Below are 21,098 nucleotides of genomic sequence, written 5' to 3' on the forward strand. Positions count from 1 at the left end.
ATTAAATAAAATATGACCGTCATGTATGACTCACCATTACTCGTTGGTCCTCTTGCAGATTTGCGGATGTTGCAATTACGTCTTAATACAATAATGGCTTTTTAAGAGAGCACAATACGGCCCCGGCACCGTAATGTATCGTCTTAATAATAATTCTTGGTCAATTTCAGTGTACACTTGTGTAGAAAGAAATCCCAACGTTGGTTCAACGATCTCGCAAACTTTAAACCAACCTCCTTTGTCTTAAATATTATTATGAATTAGCGAAGCGTTTCTTCGTTAATAAAACTCGACTCAAAGCATTTAGTATACCCAGTGGAGAAAGAAAGAGAGAGAGAGAGAGAGAGAGAGAGAGAGATAGATAGAAAGTTGTTTAAGTGAATAGTTCCAGATCACGCTCAATGGATCTTATCCAGAAGCCTCTTGAGAATAGTTTTGAGAATAGACCACCATATGGTACTTGAATATCAACGGGAAAATAAGCATCGCTGATTTATATACTTTCCGTGAAAAATCTTGAAAATTAAACTACACTAAACTAAACGATTTCTTTTACGACACTTCGAATATATAAAACATTGATATTACGATTTTCCAATTTCTAAATCGTGATAACAATTTTCCATTGAATTTATTTTTCGCGTTAATTTCGTTTTTCATTTGCAATGATAGAAAATACGGATTAACATTTGTACATTTACGATTTCGTTGTTACGTTTAGTGTGGAAACTATTTGGATGATCATATATCTCTATCGGCCGAAGCAATGTCGCTTTACAGATCCGGATGATGCCGAGAACGAGGGTGCTACTATGGATTACGGCTAACCAGGAGGGGGATAGGGATAGGGAGTAGAGAGAAAGGGTTGCTCGAGGGTAGGAGAACGAACATTCTGCTGGTGCACGGTGTCAGATTTAGCATACAATCCGGCATTATCGGGCATGGTCAGGCAGTAATTAATGATTGTTCGTGGCCGAGCGGTAATCGGTCATCGATGGTCGCTCATAATCAGGTTGCTACCCGTGCGATGTGCTGCATCGTATCGTATCTTCGTCATATTTAAGATTTATGGAATCTTTGACACCTGCTATTCAATTTCATTGAAAATGATGTATCATCATTCGTTATATATCGCGTTTCTATTTAATTATTAATAAGAGTTATAACAATGTACGTGTGTGTGTGTGTTTTATTATTTTGTAATAAAACATTATACTTTTCTTTTTTATATATAGTATCTTTTTTTCTCGCGGTTAATAAAAACATTTACAAATGGTAATAAGAATTTTTTTTGTAGTCGTATCAACGTAAAGAAAAGTAACGTCAAAGAAGGTCATTCGGATTTGTGCATTCAGAAGTAAAATCTGTTTCTCCGATAGTATTCGCATTTTAATCCGGACTCGAAGCTTTCCTTTTTCTATTTCCCTCTCTCTTTCTCTCTTACACACACACTCACTCACTCAGTGAATGTCTTTTTCCTATTGCCTAGAAACTTAAGACAGAAAGAGAATACACGGGCACACAGTGGTGTAGCAGCATCTCAGCAACATTGGCGGCGAAGTCGCGTAGAAGCTATTACCCCCGGTGAAAACTTACTTTTCTCGAGGAAATTACTTTCACGAAGTATCTTATTTCGACGGAAGCGCGAAAGGATCTGAGCAACGCCGCAGTTTTCGGATGAACGACGGGTGTTCTCGTCAAAAAGCGAACACCTCATTTTATATACCTAAGAGAGATAGAAATTGCATAAAATAATATATACATATAATATTATGAATCGTTATCCACTTTATATTAAACTCTCCCAATTATTATTTTTACAATAACAATGAAACGTATCTCATCTTATAGATAATTAACAAAAAAAATAGAAATATAATTTAAATTATTAATTTAATCTCAATCTAGATGAGTGAGATTTATTAAATGATTTAAATAACATATCATAAAACACACGTAACACTTTTCGAATTAATTCGAGTTTTCTTCTTTTTTTTCTACGTTAAAAGAATTAACATGAAACATAGTCCTCCGATTGTTGATCTCAACCAGATATACTTGAATTTTTTCTTTTTTTTTGAAAGCTTATCAAAGAATTGTAGAAGTAGAAAAAGGAAGAAACAGAAGAGGAACTAGAAGAAGAAGAAGAAGAAGAAGCTTAAAAACTATACCGACAGGTAGAAAGTTCTTGTCGAACAAGTTGGTTAAAGCAAGTCGTGTACTACGTTCGTACAATATCGACCGAACGACGAGCCAACTTGGTGAGAAGCTAAGACGTTGCCTGCCGACAACAGAAAAGGCAAGAGTAAGCGAAAAGGGAAGAAAGAAGAGAGTCACTTAGTGTGAGAAGGGCAACGGGAGAATAAGAGAGAGAGAGAGAGAGAGAGAGAGAGAAAGAGTACGCGTGTCTTGAGATCGCAAAGAGACAAGAACAGGGCCACTTCCGTGAAGTTGTGCCACGCGACATCCTATCTCTTCTTTCTCTTTCTATCTCTATTTTTTTTTTCTTTTTTTCCTTTTTTTCCTCAGAGATAGAAAGCGCGTTTCTTTTTTCGGTTCGCTTTAGCTCGCGTTAATTCGTTCTTCTCTCACTCTCACTCTCACTCTCTCTATCTATCTTTCTCGTCTTCACACGCGAACTGTTTTTCCTTTTTATCTTTCCTCTTAACTTTAAGACGTACGAACTTTGACACAAACACAAACTCACACACACATACACACACACAGAGAAATAGTTACACACGGGGAAACACGTACACGTGTTTACTCATCTACACACAAAGTTTTATTATTTCTATTTTAAACTTTTATTTGTCCTACCTCCCTCCCTCCCACCTCTTCCTCTACCTCCTCCTCCTCCCTGGATAGAGATGAAAGTAAATTTAGCTTTGAAGCAATCCACGTCTGATGGAATACGGAGTATCCAATAATCCAATGCCTTTGTCGGACAACTCGACTGTCTTTCTGCTATTCCTTTTTTATCATCCTTTCCCCTCCCCCATTTTTTTTTTTTTTTTTCTAGATGAAATTGAATCTTTCATGCGTTAAAGTGATGATACTATACGTATTTCTACATAGGTATTAAATATGCTTTAAGAACATATATTACGAGAGAGATCATTATAACGCGGGTCTACTAATAAATTGATAAAAGAATATTTTACTGAGAAAGAAATTTCTATTACATTAATACTATATTATAAATATATATATATATCATTACTTTTCGTTCATACTTTTTGTTCTCGAATTTCCTTTGTGTCTCATTTTATAGCAAACCCTGTCGTGTGACACGAAACTCGAGAAAACGATCTATCCAGTCAAGTCTCATCCCTCTTGTTTCTCTCTTACCCTCATTCTCTCTATATCTATCTCTCCCTTGTCTTGTCTTCCACAACGTTTCCACCCTTTCAGTTCGCTACCATTGCGTCGTTTTTCCTGAAGCATCTCGTGCGGTCGCACCTTGGACTCGACGTTAAATCACTGGGCTGCTGCTGGTAATCTTTATAGCTCGACGTGTAAGAGGGCAAATGACCTCTCTTACCTTCTCGCTATTCCAACATTCTTACTCCCTCCCTACCTCCCTCTCTTTATTTCTTTCTTTCGGATGGAAATAAATAGAAAAACTAGAGAGAGGAAGAGAGAGAGAGAGAGAGACGTTGAAAAGATGGAATAGAAGGTGGTGCGCGAAGTCAGCCGAAGGGAAACGTCAGCCAACAACGCTGGAAATAAAGCATTTCTCTGTGTGTGTGTGTGTGTGTGTGTATGTGTGTATGCAAGGGGACGATGAGGTAGGATAGGAGGAGAAAGGGGGAGGAGTAGGTATAATTTTCGCTCCTTCTGCACCCGTATTTCGTAGAAACAATGCACCCTGGGAACCGCAATCCTGGGTGCAACCGACCCAGAAAACACGACTGGGATTGTTGTACCACGATAGCTTTTGCTTGCCGTCGTTCCCCAGCCCCTCCCCCTGTCCCCTGCTCCTTCCCCCTGTCGCTCCCCTTCATCACAACCACCACCACCACCTGAACAATTCTCTTTCTCCCTCGGTATTCGTCCATTCGACCGACCAACCGACAATTTCTATGTCCTTTCTATGTCTGTCCATAGTCTGACTGTCTGTCTACCTATTTTTCTATCTTTGTCTACATCACCAAACTATTATGTATACTTCCTATGTGTCTGACTATGATTACGTGCAGCAAATCCCGCAGGGTGTAAAAGAAGAAGTGTAGATACTCGGGAGTAACTCCAGGGAGGAGGAGGAGGAGGAGGAGGAGGAGGAGGGGTGGACTGGGATTTTGGGGAAAATTATTCAGTCGTTTGCGATTATTCCTCTGTCAAAATTTCTTCGCCAATTTTTCTTACGACAATGTGTAAACGAAGTATCGTAGAATTTAATTATATTATATTATTGTTTTACGTTATATAGGCTTAAAAAACATTTCGTATTATAAGGAAACGCAAATGATATCGAATTATTACGATATTTCGACGAATTTACAAATTTTTATTCGTAACGTTTAAAAGAGTCTTTGTTTTTCGTATTCTCGAATATTTTTATTTTTTTTTCCCCCGTCTACTACGTATACGTACGTCGTATATAATTTATTGGATGTGCGCAAAAAAAAAAATCGTTTCGCTATTCGCTTTTCGCTTTGTATAATCTGAAAAAGGGGGTATTATATAGGGTATGGGTAGGATGAAAAAGTAACGCAACGGAAAACGAAACGCATTTCCGCGTTTTCCTACGCGACTACTGCTATTGCTACTTGTAGTAGTAGTAGTAGTAGTAGTAGTAGTAGTATGTGCTTTAGACGCGTTCAAAGAGTCGACATTTATTGCTTCCGCCTTACGTTTCTACATTGCCTTTAAGTAAATTGACAAGCCTGTCTAGCCTTGGAAATGCATACTACACCTGCACTGCTATGCACGCGCGTTGTGTAGTCACGGTATTCTTTAACCAACGTCTCTCTTTTTCTCTCAACCCCCTCCCCCTCCCCACCATTTTTTCTACTATCGACTATCCCTTCGTTGAATTTTTTTCCTTTTGATTTTTTGTTCCTTTTTTTTCTTTTTTGTTCTTTTTTTTTATACATACCCCTCGCGAACGTATCGAGGATCAGACAGGGGCTTTGTCGAACGTGAAACTCATTCTCGATGCGTAACGGCTTAAATAAATAACGGTAGTCTGACTAACGGAGAGTAGCAAATTCAGTGTAGAACGTCTTGTTGATTGTTATGTCGCTTGCCATGTTGGATGAAACGTTACGGAATTGAGGAAAATTTCATTGGTACAGTACTACCTACCCACCCGGGTAGGAAAATCAATATTTGCCAGCTTATTTTTATCATGAATATTTATGTATAATATATATATATGGGAATGTCATAAACTAGAACCCATTCTTCTCGAGATTCCATTAAATTAGTCATTCCTTTTTCCTTCTATCGTAATATCTTACAATAATAATAATAATAATAATAATAATAATAATAATAATGGACTCACAAAAGGAGAAAAATATCCAACATCTTAAATTGATTATTTGCATTTGCAGCGGTGACATTTCATTAGTATCGATTTATTTTAATCGTTTAATTTATCGCGATTTCTCGAACTTAGATAAATCTCTTCTCATTCTTTTTTTATCATTATTATTATTATTATTATTATTTTGTATATTCTATTTGTTATAAATCGGGACGGACCAGCTAGCGGAGTAGTCCCTTCCGCGTTATTCTGTATGCCCGTACTAAATCAATAAGTCTTTTTTTTTGGGGTTTTTTTTTTTTCATTTTTATCCAATACCTTTCGCTTTTTTATTTTCTTTTATATACCTTTTTCGCAATTCGATTGTCCTCTTCCTTATCCCTCCCGTCCATTTTTCATAAACTTCGGCTGATTTCAATATATCCACACACTCTCTCTCTCTCTCTCTTTCATTTTTTTCTATTCTCTTCTATTTGCTTAAGTTCCATACAAAAATAACCAAACATAAAAGAGACGAACGCTATTCACGTTTCTCCAGGGTGCTAGTTGTTCCAGACTTAAAGACGAAATGACAAACGGTTATGACAAATAACCGGGTAATTTTCTAAGGACTAAACGAAGGGAATAGGGTTGAAAGGTACGTAGGAACGGATGAATACAACAGCAACCATCGCAGTTGTTAGAAGCCGCTTTTTGGGTATGCTAATATCGCAATGGTGGGAGTTATGTTAGTGGTGGTGGTAGTGGTTCAGGTAATGGTGGGGGCATCGAATTTGCAACAAAAGGCAATTTCCACGGACTTCCAGTAGCTTTTGTCTTACGCTCGGATAGATATGCCTTTATGCTGAAACGTATATACCTCTCTTTCTCTTTCTTTATTCCCACTCCAATTGCCAAAGTTCCAGTTCCCAGCTTTAGACCGAACTACCCCTAACCATTCCCCCCCTCCTTCCCCGACCGCTTCACCACTTATTCACTCACTCACCATGCAACCACTTTCTATTCTTGTTTTCTCACCGAAAGACGCGGACAAATTTCCAAGCTCGGATATATAACCGCGGAAAAAGCGTATACTCTTACGTAGACAAAAAAGAAATAGGATAAGGAGAGTGAAAGATAGATAGAGGGAGAGAGAGAGAGAGAGAAAGAAAGGAGAGAAAAGACCATGTCAGACAGACGAGCGTGGGTTGTGTTTTATTGCCGTTTGCATAGAATAAATATATGCGCAACTCCCTCCTCCCCCCCCCTCCATATTCAAAGAGTCATCTACTTAACCATAAAAAACGATAAATAAGCTTTATTGGTTGATCGATCTGTGTCAAGATATACACATATAATTCATATGGAATCGTGATCACGCAAATGTTTCCAATAATTTTTTCAGCAGTCAACGGAACATAAGCTGTACACTCAATATAATATCTCTTTTTATTTTTCTGTTTTTTGATATTATTATATATTCTTTTTTTTTTTCATTCCTCTCTTTTTTTTTATTTTTCATATATCTTGATTTTAATGTATAATACAACGTTATAATATTATATATTATCTTTAAGTTTTCATAGGATCGTTACAAAAGAGGAAAATTATGTTGAAACTTCTAATTTCATACGACTAATTGGAAAGCCATAAGAGTAACAATAGAATACCATATTACAACTTTACGATTGTTAAATCTACAAATCTAATTAAACGATCGTTTGCTTTCAGGTCGAAAGCATTCGTTAAGGATAATGTCGCTATAAAATTGGATAAGGTTGAAACGCGTTGGCTGTTGGCTGTAAGTAAAGAATCTATGTTAATCTTTTATCCTTTGTTAGCTCGATTCAATTTTTCTTCCATTATTATTATTATTATTATTATTATTATTATTATTATTATTATTATTTCCTCTTTGTTTTATATTTTATCGCAATTACTTACGAACAAAATTCTAGCATTTATAAGACAGTCGTCCCTCTTTCTATTTTTTTTTCTTCCGTTTCCATTCCCATTCCCTTTTTTTGGAAAATTTGTTTCCTTGTATTCAACATACAAATCTCTCGATTATACTACGAGTCAGTACTCCACCCCCTGAACGTGTATCATTGAATTCGTTGTTTGCTTTAGAAACATCCTTATTTTGATCCTACTATCTTTCTCTCTCTCTTTCTCTCACACACACACACACGTTATATATTTTTCTTGCCTTCGTATTTCTTGGCAAACCAATTCAACGGTACCCTTTTTCCACGCATCACTTTCTTTCCATCCGTATTTCACGGAAAAAAAAAAATTTATTTTCTCTCCCTCTCTCTCACTCTTTCTCTTTCCTTCCTTCCTTCTACGGTATTTCTCTCGGGCTTTAAGGGGGATAAAAAAAAAATCAACCACCCTCGTCACTCTCGACGCTTCTATGTGATGGCAGAGATCGGTCGGCGAATGGACGGCCGAATAGTGGACGATAGAATAGCTTAGCATAAAAATCTATAAATGTGGGGCCGCAGGGGGGGGAGGGAGGGAGGATCTATAGGGACGAAAAGGAAAAATCCATCGGTCCATCCGTCGTTTATAGAAAAATCCGTGGAAAAGTTTCCGGTGTCGCGTCGCGTCCATTTTCCCGTGAAAATATACGCGGCGTCCATCGGCCCGTTTCTTTGGACGTGAAGAGGGGGGAATGGGGGAATGGGGAACGAGGAACGGGGGAATAGGGTGAGATAACATGGTCTCGTGCGCGCGCGCACGTAGCAACTCTCACGAACGCAGGAACAAGGTCCTCTCATGAATTTCATAAAGTTTCATCCGTCCTGTACATTGGAAATTTCATGAGAGAGAGAAAGAGAGAGAGAGTTAGAGAGAGTCTCGCGTTAAAATTGGTGCCATTGGCCGTTCGCATAAGCGCCCCGTATCCGAACAAAATCTCACCTATTACACCGATCCATCTATCCATCTATCTCTGTGTGTGTGTGTATACCGTATTTTTTGTGTATAAATTATGTACATGTAAATATAATATACGGTTATGACATCCTTTAACCGTACTACTCTTGAGATATTTTCTATTTTTATATACCTCTTTTTATTTGTACTTTTTTAGAACTATAAATCTTTTCAAGCAATTCGCATTTTTTTGTAATTGAGCCTCCCCCCCATCATTTCCGTAAGGCAATGTCCTACTCTTGAAAAATAAAACGGGGTTGTATTCGGATAATCGATCCAATCAATTCACCTTGAGAGACTTATAATAGAAATTTTTGTTCGAAAAGAGAATGACGAGGGCTTCCTCCCTCTTTCTTTTCTTTTTCTTCTTCTTCTTCTTCTTCTTTGGATGGGAATAACATCCCGCAAAAATTCCCCATGGGCTAAAATTCAGTTCATCTTGAAATGATCGAAATACTGGATCTTTCTTTTTCTCTATATTTCTCTTTCATCTTCTTTTTTTTTTTTTTTTTTTTTTTTTTTTTTTTTTTNCCTCCCTCTTTCTTTTCTTTTTCTTCTTCTTCTTCTTCTTCTTTGGATGGGAATAACATCCCGCAAAAATTCCCCATGGGCTAAAATTCAGTTCAGTTGTTGCTACCCCGTAGTCAAAGGAATTGTCACCTTCTATATTTCTTTTTTATCTTTTTTTTTTTTTTTTTTTTTTTTTTTTTCTTTTTTTTTCTTCCCTCGAATCATAACGATAACGTGACTCGAAGTAACCCCCTTAACGTTCTTTCTTCCTTCTCCAAAGATATAGAAAACATCGTAGGAAGATCCCAATAAAATCAAACGAAGCTGAAACATCGTTGGTTAGCACGATACCTCGTGATTCACAATAACGAGTTCGGTAAAATTGAGCGAGAGAGGAAGAGACTTAAAGATCGTTTACGATCATTTTTATCGATTCTATGGGATTAGGTACTTATTTTTGCTTTAGCAATTTATTTAAGAACTCTTTACGGAACATTGTTACCAATATCTTTAACGTTTATCCGAGGTGAGAATAGAAATATTTTCTAATCCGTTATACGAGCTTTATGATGTTATTTATTTTCTAATATTCTAAATATTTTTTTCTACTATGTGCACACACACAATACATTAGGGTACGTGTAATTTAAAATAAAAAAATGATATCTAAAAAATTGACGAAAGGAGAAAATAAGTTAGAAAATTGTTTCGAAATTAATTCGAACAGAACTCGATGGATATAATTATTTCGAGGTAGTTGAATAGTATAACGAAATATCGAGTCAGGTCGTTGGTAACTCTGTAACCTCTCATAGAAAATTCATACCTTCCCGTTACAACAATAATGACCCGTCAGCCAGAGTCCGCTTACTGAATCATTCATGATGCTGACAGGGGTCAAGTCCGGCAAGTGTTCGTCAGCTGCAGTACGATTACAGTGCATTAGCCTTTCCTTCATCTTCCATTAGATTCTGTATTACCTCTTGTTATCTTCGAATGATGTTCATTTCTTAGAAAAATTTGTGTAAACTAATTTGTACGTGTTAACAATAGTACTGATTTAATTTATTTTTCCCAAATAGAAATAGAAAAAATAATACGAAGTTTGGTAGGGGCCGGGGGAAGGGTAAGAAGAGGAAGGAAAAAAAGAAAGGTCGAATTTTATTAATAAACTTTCAATCGGGCCACTGGAATTATTCTATCAATAAAGAAAATTTTATAATTGGTTCCCAAAATATAAAAGATTAAATATATATTTTGTAATAGTTCTCATATCGTGTTCTATTATTTGCGAGGAAAAAGAACAAAAATGTAAAAATAGTTAACATTGTAGAATAAAAATATGTGACATATTCGAGGTAGGAAATCCTAATGGAATTCGTTTGGTCGTTAGCTTTGATGACGGTTTTCTGTGGTGACCACAAATATAGATATCCTGGGAATACTTGACCGACTTTCCTGATCGGGCCTGTTGAACTTATCCGATCTGACGGATGAATGGATGATCTCTCTTCGACTTGATGTGGTCCGGTCAACCAATAATATCTTGCGAACCCTCTCGGACATGAGGAATCACCCTGAGGGAATCTTTGGAGATGACCGACCAAGTGGAAACGATGAGAGAGAGAGAGAAAGAGAGAGAGAGAGAAAGAGAGAGAGAGAGAGGTCAAGGAGTGGATGAATATAATGAGTTCAAATGAACGTTGCACAAAGAAAATATTACGTTTCAGTAATTCCAACTTTTTACATTAACAATTTGTATTATTTTACTTGAGAATAATATAACACAATATTAATGTAATTTATTTATCAGCGAATAATAATTCGTTGACCGAAAAAATTTCGTTTATTAAATCAAACCTCGAGTTTCGCTTTGTAATATAATTTTTGTATTTATTTTTGCTAAGAAACTAAATGGATTTTTTTCACGCTGAACTAAGATATCCAGGTCGTTAAATTAATTATATTTCATTTTTCTTTTTTTTTTTTTTTTTTTGAGCAGAGAATACTCTCTCAACGTCTTGTTCAACGATCTTTAGAAGAAAAATAATTTCGAGAAGAACCAAAAAAGATAGATGATATTAAATTATTTATGAAAATTTCACTTACGTTCAGTCTCGTTAACGTTACTAACTCTCTCTCTCTCTCTCTCTCTCTCTCTCTCTCTCTCTCTCTCTCTCTCACTCACTTACTCTCTGTTCGTTTTCGTATGCTCAGCATGATTACGTCTTCAGATTATACCTACATATTTTATCTAGATCATAAATGATTGATGTATCTACAGACTCGAGATTTGCAGGTGTATAGGTATAGGTATCGTTGTAAAGTTTGACGTGTTAAGAAAGGATATAGTAGGAGGCAAAGATGGAAGGATCGTCCCGTAAGGATTTAAGTGTTGAAGGTGCTAAGCTAACTCGTAATCGTCTTATTCCGTGTTAAATCTCTTTTTACCACACCTTTCCACCATCTTGTAGAAATAGAGAAGAAGACGTTATACACACACATACACTATATATATACACAGTATTGTATAATATAACGAAAATACCGGCATGAGAATATGAGATGCAAGAACTATTGTTTCAAAGCTTTACTACACTATCCTTCGTTTTCATGATTATGAGCTGTCAGTTTTAAGCGGCTTAAAATTCACATATTAAAAGCTATTTTAGCATCTTCGAGTCGACCACTAGCTTTTAACTCGACAACCAATTTTCTAAAAAAAACCCACCCCCCAGTCCCGTCTCGTTTTACGCAAAGAATCGTTTATACGTTTTTATGAGATATCGCGTAGTTAAAAATAAGCTTGTACCAGTCGTATATTTCCTGTGTATTATCTTGAAATATTAAATTGTCGTGATCGAAATTAGGTCGATTGTCAAAGTTTTACGCGAAATCGAAATGTAGTAATTACGAAAACGGGATTAAACTTGTTACGGTTCTACTTTTGTATAGAAAATATACGAGTACGTGTTTCATTTTGCTATGTGACATGTTGGGTTATTGACTAACGGGGAGAATCGTGATCAAATCGGAGCAAACCTTAGCAACCTTGATAGTTTCGTATTCAGAGCACAATCCAAAACCGCAGCCGATCGACGATGGGTATATGAATTCATTCGGATCGAAGAAGTCAAGGAGGATTCCAAATCGCCGATGGCAGGATTAAGTTTCAACATAACCCAAAATTGCAACGCAGCTTTCACCGTGGTAAAGCTGCTGGTTACGAATATTTGCTTGAGCCTATTATAGAGGCTCGTTTACCACGATCGTGACGATCCTTTTAGAATGATATTCGCCTCAAGGGAACAATCCTAACTTTAACGTTTAAACGACATTTCTGATTGACTTCAAAGGACAATCGTCCTTTGGAATTATCATCGTTAAATTATCTACAATGATTATCTCACTAAACTTGTATTCTGAAAATATTCAATTTTATTATCTTAATATATTTGTATATATTTAAAATAATATATTACAGATTATATATGTGGATATATTAATGAAAAATTGACTATAGTCACGTTTACCAGTTTGTATCGCTTTAATAACAACAAGCATGCACATTTGAATATCTACAACGTACCCGACTGCTAGCTAGACTAAATCACTTCACTTGGATAAGCAATCAATTTTGGTTGAGCGCTGATTCAAATCCCTTCTGTATTGGGAATGCTTGAATTAAACGTGCCTACCACCTGCTGATCGTCACTTGGCACTTAACCATACAAGACAGGACCGTTATCATTTGAACAAAAACATATTTTCCAATTCTATTCGTAAAATTGGAACAAGTTAATCAATATATCGACGTTTCACGTCGATTCGTTATGGATTCAGTTAAAAAAAAAAAATGGATAAAAAAAAACAATACGGAGAAGAGTGAAAAAGATGAAATCCCATACTGAAAAATAAAATAAAATAAAATAAAAAAGAAAGGAATCAAAACAAACGAACGGCAAAAAAATAAAAACAATAATCTGGAATAGAAAAAACTATGGTGAGTGATAAGCCGTTTCGATTACGATTCGGTAGCATGGGGGGTTTGGTTGTTCGGTAGTTCTAGCTTTCGTAGATCCGTTAAAGCCTTAAATCCAGAAAATATGTCGTGCCTTGATAGCTACAAAACGGGTTGGGAGTTCTCGTTAATAGCGTCGGTCAAAGATTACACAGTCGAGGGGTAGTGGGGAGGGATGCTTTTGGCAACATGAGCTTTCGCCACGAAACAATCACCCTCTCGGATAGGTTAGCCCAGATTCTCTTGCAGGAAGCTTACTATCTCACCGAGGCCGGTACTTGCCTCGTTGTGGCGAGATAAATTTTACAAATCGCCCGCGGCACGTTGTTATAACGTGCCGCGTTTTGCCACATTGTATAGAACCGAGCAAGGTATCTCGTATACGACGAAACGTACGATACGTACACATTCCATGCTAACTTAGCTTCAATTAGTATAGCTACATCTATTTCTTTCTTTATCTATCCTACTTGATTTAACACGAATTCGAAGTGATGTTGATCCTAAATACGTGTCTACCAAATTCTAAAATACATAGGATACTACACTATCTATCCACGTGTGGGAATCCTTCATAATGATTGTTAGCATACAACTTCCGATTTGATTATGCCAATGAACTTTTCAGGATTATTCTATATTTTCTCATTAATTTTACATTAAAGTATTTTATATTATAGTTATAGAGGGTACTATTCGTCGTTTCTTTGAAATTTTATACGATTCTCATTAAAAGGTCTCGAATTTATATTTTGGGGAATAGAAAATATGAAAAACTTCGTGTCGTTCATTTTATCTGAGAGACAAAAAGAAAACGTAGCGTTAAGGTTTTAAGCATTCGTTGCTATACTATTAATGACAGACAGGTTACCGAATCATCAGACAAGATTCGCTCAGAGCTCAAGGCTTGTTAGTCTAATTACTTGTAAGTGGAGTTGCGGCTCCGTAACGAAGCACCAGGCTGCTCCAAAAGTTCTCACCGAGTAAACACCAACCCGCCCGCAACTCTATTCGCAACTCTTCTTTTTCTTTTTCTTTTTCTTGTTCCTTTTTTCTCCTTTTCTTTGCCTTACGATCTTCTTCGTGAAACTAGCAATGTAGATACTACTACTACTATTACTACTACTACTACTACTACTCTCCTAACTTCTAAGCACCAACAACTAGCAGACTTAGTCTTTCCTTGATAAGTTTTCATAAAGAGTTATTTTTTTCATTTTTTCATTTCAACTATGAGCCGAATGAATATATCTCCTATATAAAGTTTCGGCTAAATTCTATCCTGCTAGTATCAAAAGAAACGAAACCTTTATACCACTATTTTGTCTATCTTTCATTTCTTTTATCTTTATTTCTCGGAGTTTTAATTAATTCCAAATATTTTTCGTTTATATCGTTTCATGGTACAAAAAACTAAACTCGACAACTTATCGTAGAAAAATCATACGCTTCGTTGAAATATTTCACTGTTATGCTTTGATTTGAAAAATACGTCGTGTAAAACGCGGTATGTTCAATTTGATGAGTAAAATAAACCGGGAAATGACGAATGAAGAAATATTATATAAATACATTATTATATATGTTACCGTCAAAGGAGTGTCAAAGTTTCAAAAGTTTTGGTAAATATTTTTTATACTAAAAGTGAATATATTTTAATAAAACTTACATTAAATTAAAGTACACTCTTTTGTCTACTCGCAGAATACCATATCGAGTTAAAAATGTAGCATGTAAAGTTCAGAATATGTCAGAGAATGCAATGCTGTTAATTGTGAATCTTTCCAATTTTTTTCAAAAATTTCGGCAAATATTTTTTATACATAGAGCAAATAGATTTTAATGATTTTTATACTAAATTAAAGTGCATTCTTTTATCTACATGTAGAGTACCTTTTCGAGTTATAAATCAATTTGCAAAGGTTCATAAAATGGCAAAGAAAAGTTGGCGGATTAGGCATTGTTCACATTGCCTAAGGCCAGTAATTGACAAAATATTTTATCATTAAGTTATTATGTATGAAATGTTGAATTTCAGATGAAATTTAATTGAAACAATCGAACGTTTAATACTCAATGAACCAATACGAAGAAAAATATTAATCATTTTAAATTGACACACAATGAGAATAAGAATACTCTTTTGAGATTCATATATCCATAGGTATGTTAAATTTGATATGTAAAATAGACTAGGAAAAGTGACGGATGAAGAAAGATTATATAAATGCATTTCTAATGTTTTTCTCTGCCAGTATAATAGCCACGTAACGCTTGCAGAGAGCTTCATTTTGTCTTTTTCTCTCTCTCTCTCTCTCTCTTTCTCTCTTTCTCTCTCTCTTTTTTAGGTTTTCCAAGCTACATCGTATCTCGTATAAAAATCACCGTAGCGTGCTCGTTTGGTTGTCTCCGTACAGTGGTACGTTAAGAAGAATGATGCTCGTCGTTACCGCGACTCGTAACACGATTACGTTGGATACGAGAGAACGTTGGTTGCAACTACTGTTGGTGCATTCCTTACGTTATTTGCTTCTAGCGAATCCACACGAATGGTATAGACCGTTCGCTTTCCTCCGTCCTGAAAGAATTACCACCCGGCCGTTATGTCTCCGCTTTTACTGTCGCACTGAATTCTTAACGTGCGTAAACAACTTCCTGCGAATTAACGAAGAACTTCACTTTTCGCAACATTTCGGTAAATCTATCCCCGGTATCAATCATTTATTATTAAATCGTCGATCGGAATTTTGATCTATCGTCAAATATCTGATTTTGTCATCAAATATCATTGACAAATTTTTTTTCCCTTCACATTTATTTTACGAGAACTCATAGAAATGAGTTATCAAAAATTCATTAGAAGCAAATCAGTTAACGATTCATATCGAACTAGTAATATCTTTGAAATAATATGTAATCGTTGTACCATTCTGAGAAATAATTTCTCAAACGTCCTACGAAAAAAAACATGCGAGTTTGAAAGGTACCCCGCCTATCTTAAAAAGGTCGCCGCAACAATACCATACAATTATCCTTGCGATTACGGTCAACGTTAGCAAATAACCCCCTCTTTGTACCCCTTCCCTTTTAGAGTTCACAGGTTTGAGTTAAACTCGTGTTCCGTTAAAGTCAAGCAAGATTCATCAAAGTATTTTCAAGCAAACGAAACGAAACGAAACGAAACGAAACGCAACGGAACGCCCCGAACATTTCGCGGTTGACTCGTAACAGAGGTGTAAAAGGTTATTTTCGATAGGAAAATAGTCCTGTTAGAAGCTTATCTCGCTTTTATGTTAAAGTTCTTTTTTTTCTTTCTTTCTTTCTTTCTTTTTCTCTTTCTTTTTTCGAAGTATTTTAACGGTGAAACTAATTACGGGGGAAGTAAAGGGCCCCCGTCACGTATAACTTTTCCTTTGGATTGGCGTGACGGTGTGTTCCGTGTCCCCTTCTGGTATCGCGGTTAACACGCGGCAAACCAAGTATGATAACCAACCGACACCCATCCCACTTCCCACTTCGTTCTTTCTACCACTTTCCACGTAGGTAGGTACTTTCTAAACTTGAAAATTGAAAACTTGTCGTAATACGTTAGGAAAAAGTATTCCCCCGACCCCAACCCCGACCCCGACCCCGACAACGCCACTGCCACTACCTCCTTCCCCCCATTTTCGAGCGTGAACAGTTTCTCGTGACGAAAACAGCACAACTTCGGTTAGTTTTAAAAAGAACGGTTTGAATGTGCATTCGTTGGATCGTCAAAAACTCCTAGACAATATTTGCCTTAAGAATAACGTTTTATTGATTTTCTATTGTTCGGCTGGATAAAACGAAACAACATCAAAGAAAATGGAAAAGTAAATTTGTTTTCCCTAGTTTTAACGGAGAATGTTAGGTAGCCAAGAACAAGTTTAATCGAAGAAAAAAACTCTCCTCCCCCCCATAAAAAAAGAACGAAAGAGTCAATCTTATTTTTTCCAAAAACGGCCGATGGTTAAAACGGCAGATAATTTCTGCAGCTTCAGCCACGCGAGCTTTTAGTAGAATTAACCTAATTACTTTTGAACGTGAAAGCCGTTAAACTGCGACGGGTTCGTGCGAGTAATCCTAATGTTTCGAGAAACGGCGCTGTTAAAATCACTGTTCTGGAATGCGACTGCGTTTCCGCTGAGAACGAAACACCTTCTCTATCCTACCGCCATTCGGCTCAACGTTTCAACAGAGAAAATAGTGGGGGAAGCGTAACCTGGGGCCGGGGATGGAGCTGGGGCTAGAACTGGGGCTGGGGTTGGGGTTGGGGGTGCGAGAAGAAGAGATGAACATACCCCGCGATTCAATTTATTCCGCTCTCGCATCTCGTGATTAAAAAAGCTCGATTCATCAGGAGTGTCGCGGTCTCAGAACGTAATTGCTTCCCTCGTGAAATCCATTTGCCGTCTAGCAATGTTCCATCGTTACGGCTCATCTCGATGAAGAACTTTTCAAGTTCGTTCGTTCGATTCACCAACGAAATAATCTTCGCGACCGTCTTACTAAACTTTCCCCATCCTTTCCCTCTTTATCCAAACTTTTTCCCTCCTTGGATATCATCGAATAAAGAGGATTTTATACTTGAGGGGGAGGGGAGGAAAAAAACAAAAAAAAAGTAAACTCTGGTAAACTTTAACTACTAAATTAATGTAGTTCTAAACAGACGAAACGTTCGTTTTCAAATTGAAATATATTATATTATTGATTTATCACAAACGTTCGATAATATTCAATTCATTTATTCATAATTTTTGTTAGATCTATCTTCGTATTATTAAAAAAATTGTGAGGAACCAGGTGAGGAGGATACAATTGAAAGGGAAAACAGAAATGTTTCAAATCCTGATTTTCGTAATACGTGAAAGAAATTGAACGTGAAACGAAAGGAAAATTTCGGAAAAGTCATGATTACTTCCTTGTCAGTCAGACTGATGTCCTGGCCTCGGAGAATAGATGGAAAGTTGGATGGTTGCGTCTGGTTGGCAGACACGAATCGCCTAATTGAAGCGGTACGATGCGACGTGGCATTAGAGAAAGACAGGTAACTCGGATTTACCGATATGAGTTTGCGTTCTGCCTAGCGTAAATTGAGTTAGGCTAGTTCTAGCAGCAGTAGCAGCAGAAGCAGAAGCAAAAGCAGCCTGAATTCAGCTTCCTCAAAGATGGAACAAACGAGAGAAAGCTTCGCACCGTGCCGTTGGGAAAAGCGAACCGTCGTTTCTACCTTGGCGTTAGTCAAGAATGAAAGTTCCATCGCGTTCGCACGAGCGAGCATTCCAATGCTAGATTCCGCCTCGTTTTCTTCCATTTTTACTCTCTTCTCGATCCTTTCTATCATTCTTTACCCTAAACCTAACTTCATTTCTCTCGAATAATATACCTATTTTCTTTCCGTGATCCTCCTTCCTGATATTTTAATATGAAACGAGGACAAAAGTTAGTTCTATGGTCAAACAAAACGACTCGTTGGGAAAAAAACGCGTTCCGAATTGAGATTAAACATTTAACTTCTCTCTGGAGGAGTCAATATTTTCCAATTATCCTATTTTTTTCTATTAAGTCGATTATCAAACGTTTCCCGTAAATTGTTACCATCCTATTCTGATATTTATATAGGTTTTCTTTGACAAAAAAAAAAAACTAAAAAAGAAAAAGATATAAAGATGCAATAATTGCAAGATGTTGAAATGCATTCGTCCAACATATCGTGATTTTGTGTTTTACGCGGTTACATGATTTAGGAGTGCCCCAACAAAGGTAATATCGGCCGCCCGGCAGTTGGTCTGGCACAGCTTGCTAACTCTCCTTTATGCGTTTCGACGTTTCGAGCAAGCTTTATTGCCCGTTGCGTCTTTAATATCATACGACGGTCACGATTTATATCATGCGTTATTGTATATACTCTTTTACGAAATATAGTTTATACAATACACCATTATAATATCTCGAGCGTTAATGTATACAATTCAGTTACCATAAATATATCTCCAAAATACGTGAACACTGATCGATATTTAAAATGTTAAATGAATTCGTAATTATACGGAATGAAAAATCATCGAAATTATATTCAACAGTAACCAGAATTTCCGGTTTTGTAGTTAGGGATGAAATGGTACACATTAAGAGGAGTTCACGAGTAATCCAAAATTATCGAGAAATTTTTGTTCGGATTTGTGGACATTAACATTTCAAACAATTCCTAATTATTTTCCATCCAAGTTCTGACATCTGATTGCACTGTTAAATTTTATTTATAATCTACTGGCTAAAAGACAGAAATAATGCGGTCTAAATCGAATTTTGGATCGCGTGTCGAGAATCAGATCCCGGATCGCAAATCGGGTCTCAGAATATCAGTTACCGAATATGTTTATGTAACGATAAAGTTTCGGGATTGCAACTTGATCCGACCCAGATCACAACCCGATCCGATTGGATGGCTTAATGGTTAAAATAAATGTCCGAAAAACGTGGAAATTCGGGAAACTTAAATTCTTGGAACATTTTTTGGAGTCATAATTTTTAAAATCATAAATAAATTAGTTTGGTTATCTGCCGTTTCGTTTTTCTTTTTAATAAACTAATAAAGAAATCACGTGAACTTATAGGAAAAAAGTCTTATTAATAAATAGAACGTTTAAAACGAAGTTAAATAATTTTAGCAGAAGCTTTTAATAATCCTTATACGAACTTGATATTCTCGGACGTTCCTTCTTCCATTTCCTCCTCACCCTGCATTACCAAAAGCATTTACATCGTGTTTACGTAAATGTTTAAAACGCAAAACGTATACACCTTCTGTAGTCGCCTCAGAAGATCTTTCATGCTTTCAAACTTCACAGTCAACTATTTTTCTTTGATAAGTCATTATAAATGTAACCATCAACAGGAGACTAAATAACATAGCAACTTTTTAATGAGTAATGTTTGAAAGTACATAATCGTGATTACAGTATTTTTTAGTTTCGTTCTTATTAAATACATCAAATATAAATATTTGAAATTTCACGATTCATTTAACTCTCGAATCAGAAATCAGAAATCGATAAAATGCAATATTCTTTTTCATTGACATTAAGTTTTATATAAACACGAATACGTTACGTACGAATAGATAAAAAGAAAAAAGAAAATATATGTATATATATATATATATATATATATATTCACAATGATAGTCGTGAAACAACTCGTACCATCAAGATTCTCGGTGTTGGATGAAAATTCTGCACTCTACTTTCGCGAGAGACATAAAAATTTGATAGCACGTAGATCGCTCTAGTTTTATTGTCCTTGTTCCATTTAATACCCCGTGGATCGTAGGATTCGCATAAAAACAATATCGATTCTACAAGCAGCCAAATCGAACGATCGTTCACGCGAGATGTACCCTGTACAACTCGGTATAATAACTACCGATCGATTGAAAAAATTAACATTGGAACAAAAAAAAATACTATTCGAATTCAATTAGAACACGGTAAAATTAATTGAACATCCTATAGGATCCTATCGAACGTAACGAAACAAAAAAAAAAAAAAAGAATATCAATCGGATCTTATTGTTGATAGTTTAAATAAAATTCATTGTCTGTATATCGTATCGAAATCTATATTCTATTATATTCATTCGCATTAAAAAGTTTATTGTTTTGTTGTCCAGCTTTGAAAAATTAAATGACATTTTTTTTCGAATGAATAATAAAGAATGAACGCGTTGGGGGGAAGGGAACAGAAAAGAGACGACGATTAAGCGAAGTGATCTTTTGTTTATCCAACGCAAACACGTTTCTAATTTAATTCGTCCGTATACAAGGCTTGAAGATGCACTCGTTATTAAACTTGCAATTGATCCACTTAACGTTCAAGCATCGATACTCGATCGTTAGAAGAATTTTACTCGGTTTCTTCGTCACATATACGTTTCTCTCTTAATTACTGAAAAGCAATTACCGTTATATACCTAATTTAACTTTGAAACTCATTATATGATTTCACTTCGTTCTCCAACCCTCCATACCATTCTCTTTCTCATTCTCACTCATTTTATTTCTCTCGTTCTCTCTCTCTTTCTCTTTCTTTGTCTCTCTCTTTTTCTCTCTCATACACACCTTTTCTCTTTTC

The 21,098-nt window shown here is 36.1% G+C and overlaps 1 protein-coding gene across 2 annotated transcripts in view; it reads left to right on the forward strand.

Moving 5' to 3' along the window:
• LOC106790448 (discoidin domain-containing receptor 2) overlaps positions 1–21,098 on the forward strand; it is a 149,575-nt gene that overhangs the window by 33,576 nt on the left and 94,901 nt on the right. The window contains exon 2 of one of the 2 annotated variants that reach the window (XM_014755381.1): positions 7,205–7,274. The exons of the other annotated variant lie outside the window; for it this stretch is intronic. The gene's annotated coding sequence lies outside the window, so the exon portion shown is untranslated. The remainder of the gene's footprint in view (positions 1–7,204; positions 7,275–21,098) is intronic. 2 annotated transcript variants of the gene reach the window in all.

Source organism: Polistes canadensis, unplaced genomic scaffold (genome assembly GCF_001313835.1).
Source record: "Polistes canadensis isolate GaletaPanama2010 unplaced genomic scaffold, ASM131383v1 scaffold_0, whole genome shotgun sequence".
Classification (NCBI taxonomy): Eukaryota; Metazoa; Arthropoda; class Insecta; order Hymenoptera; family Vespidae; genus Polistes; species Polistes canadensis.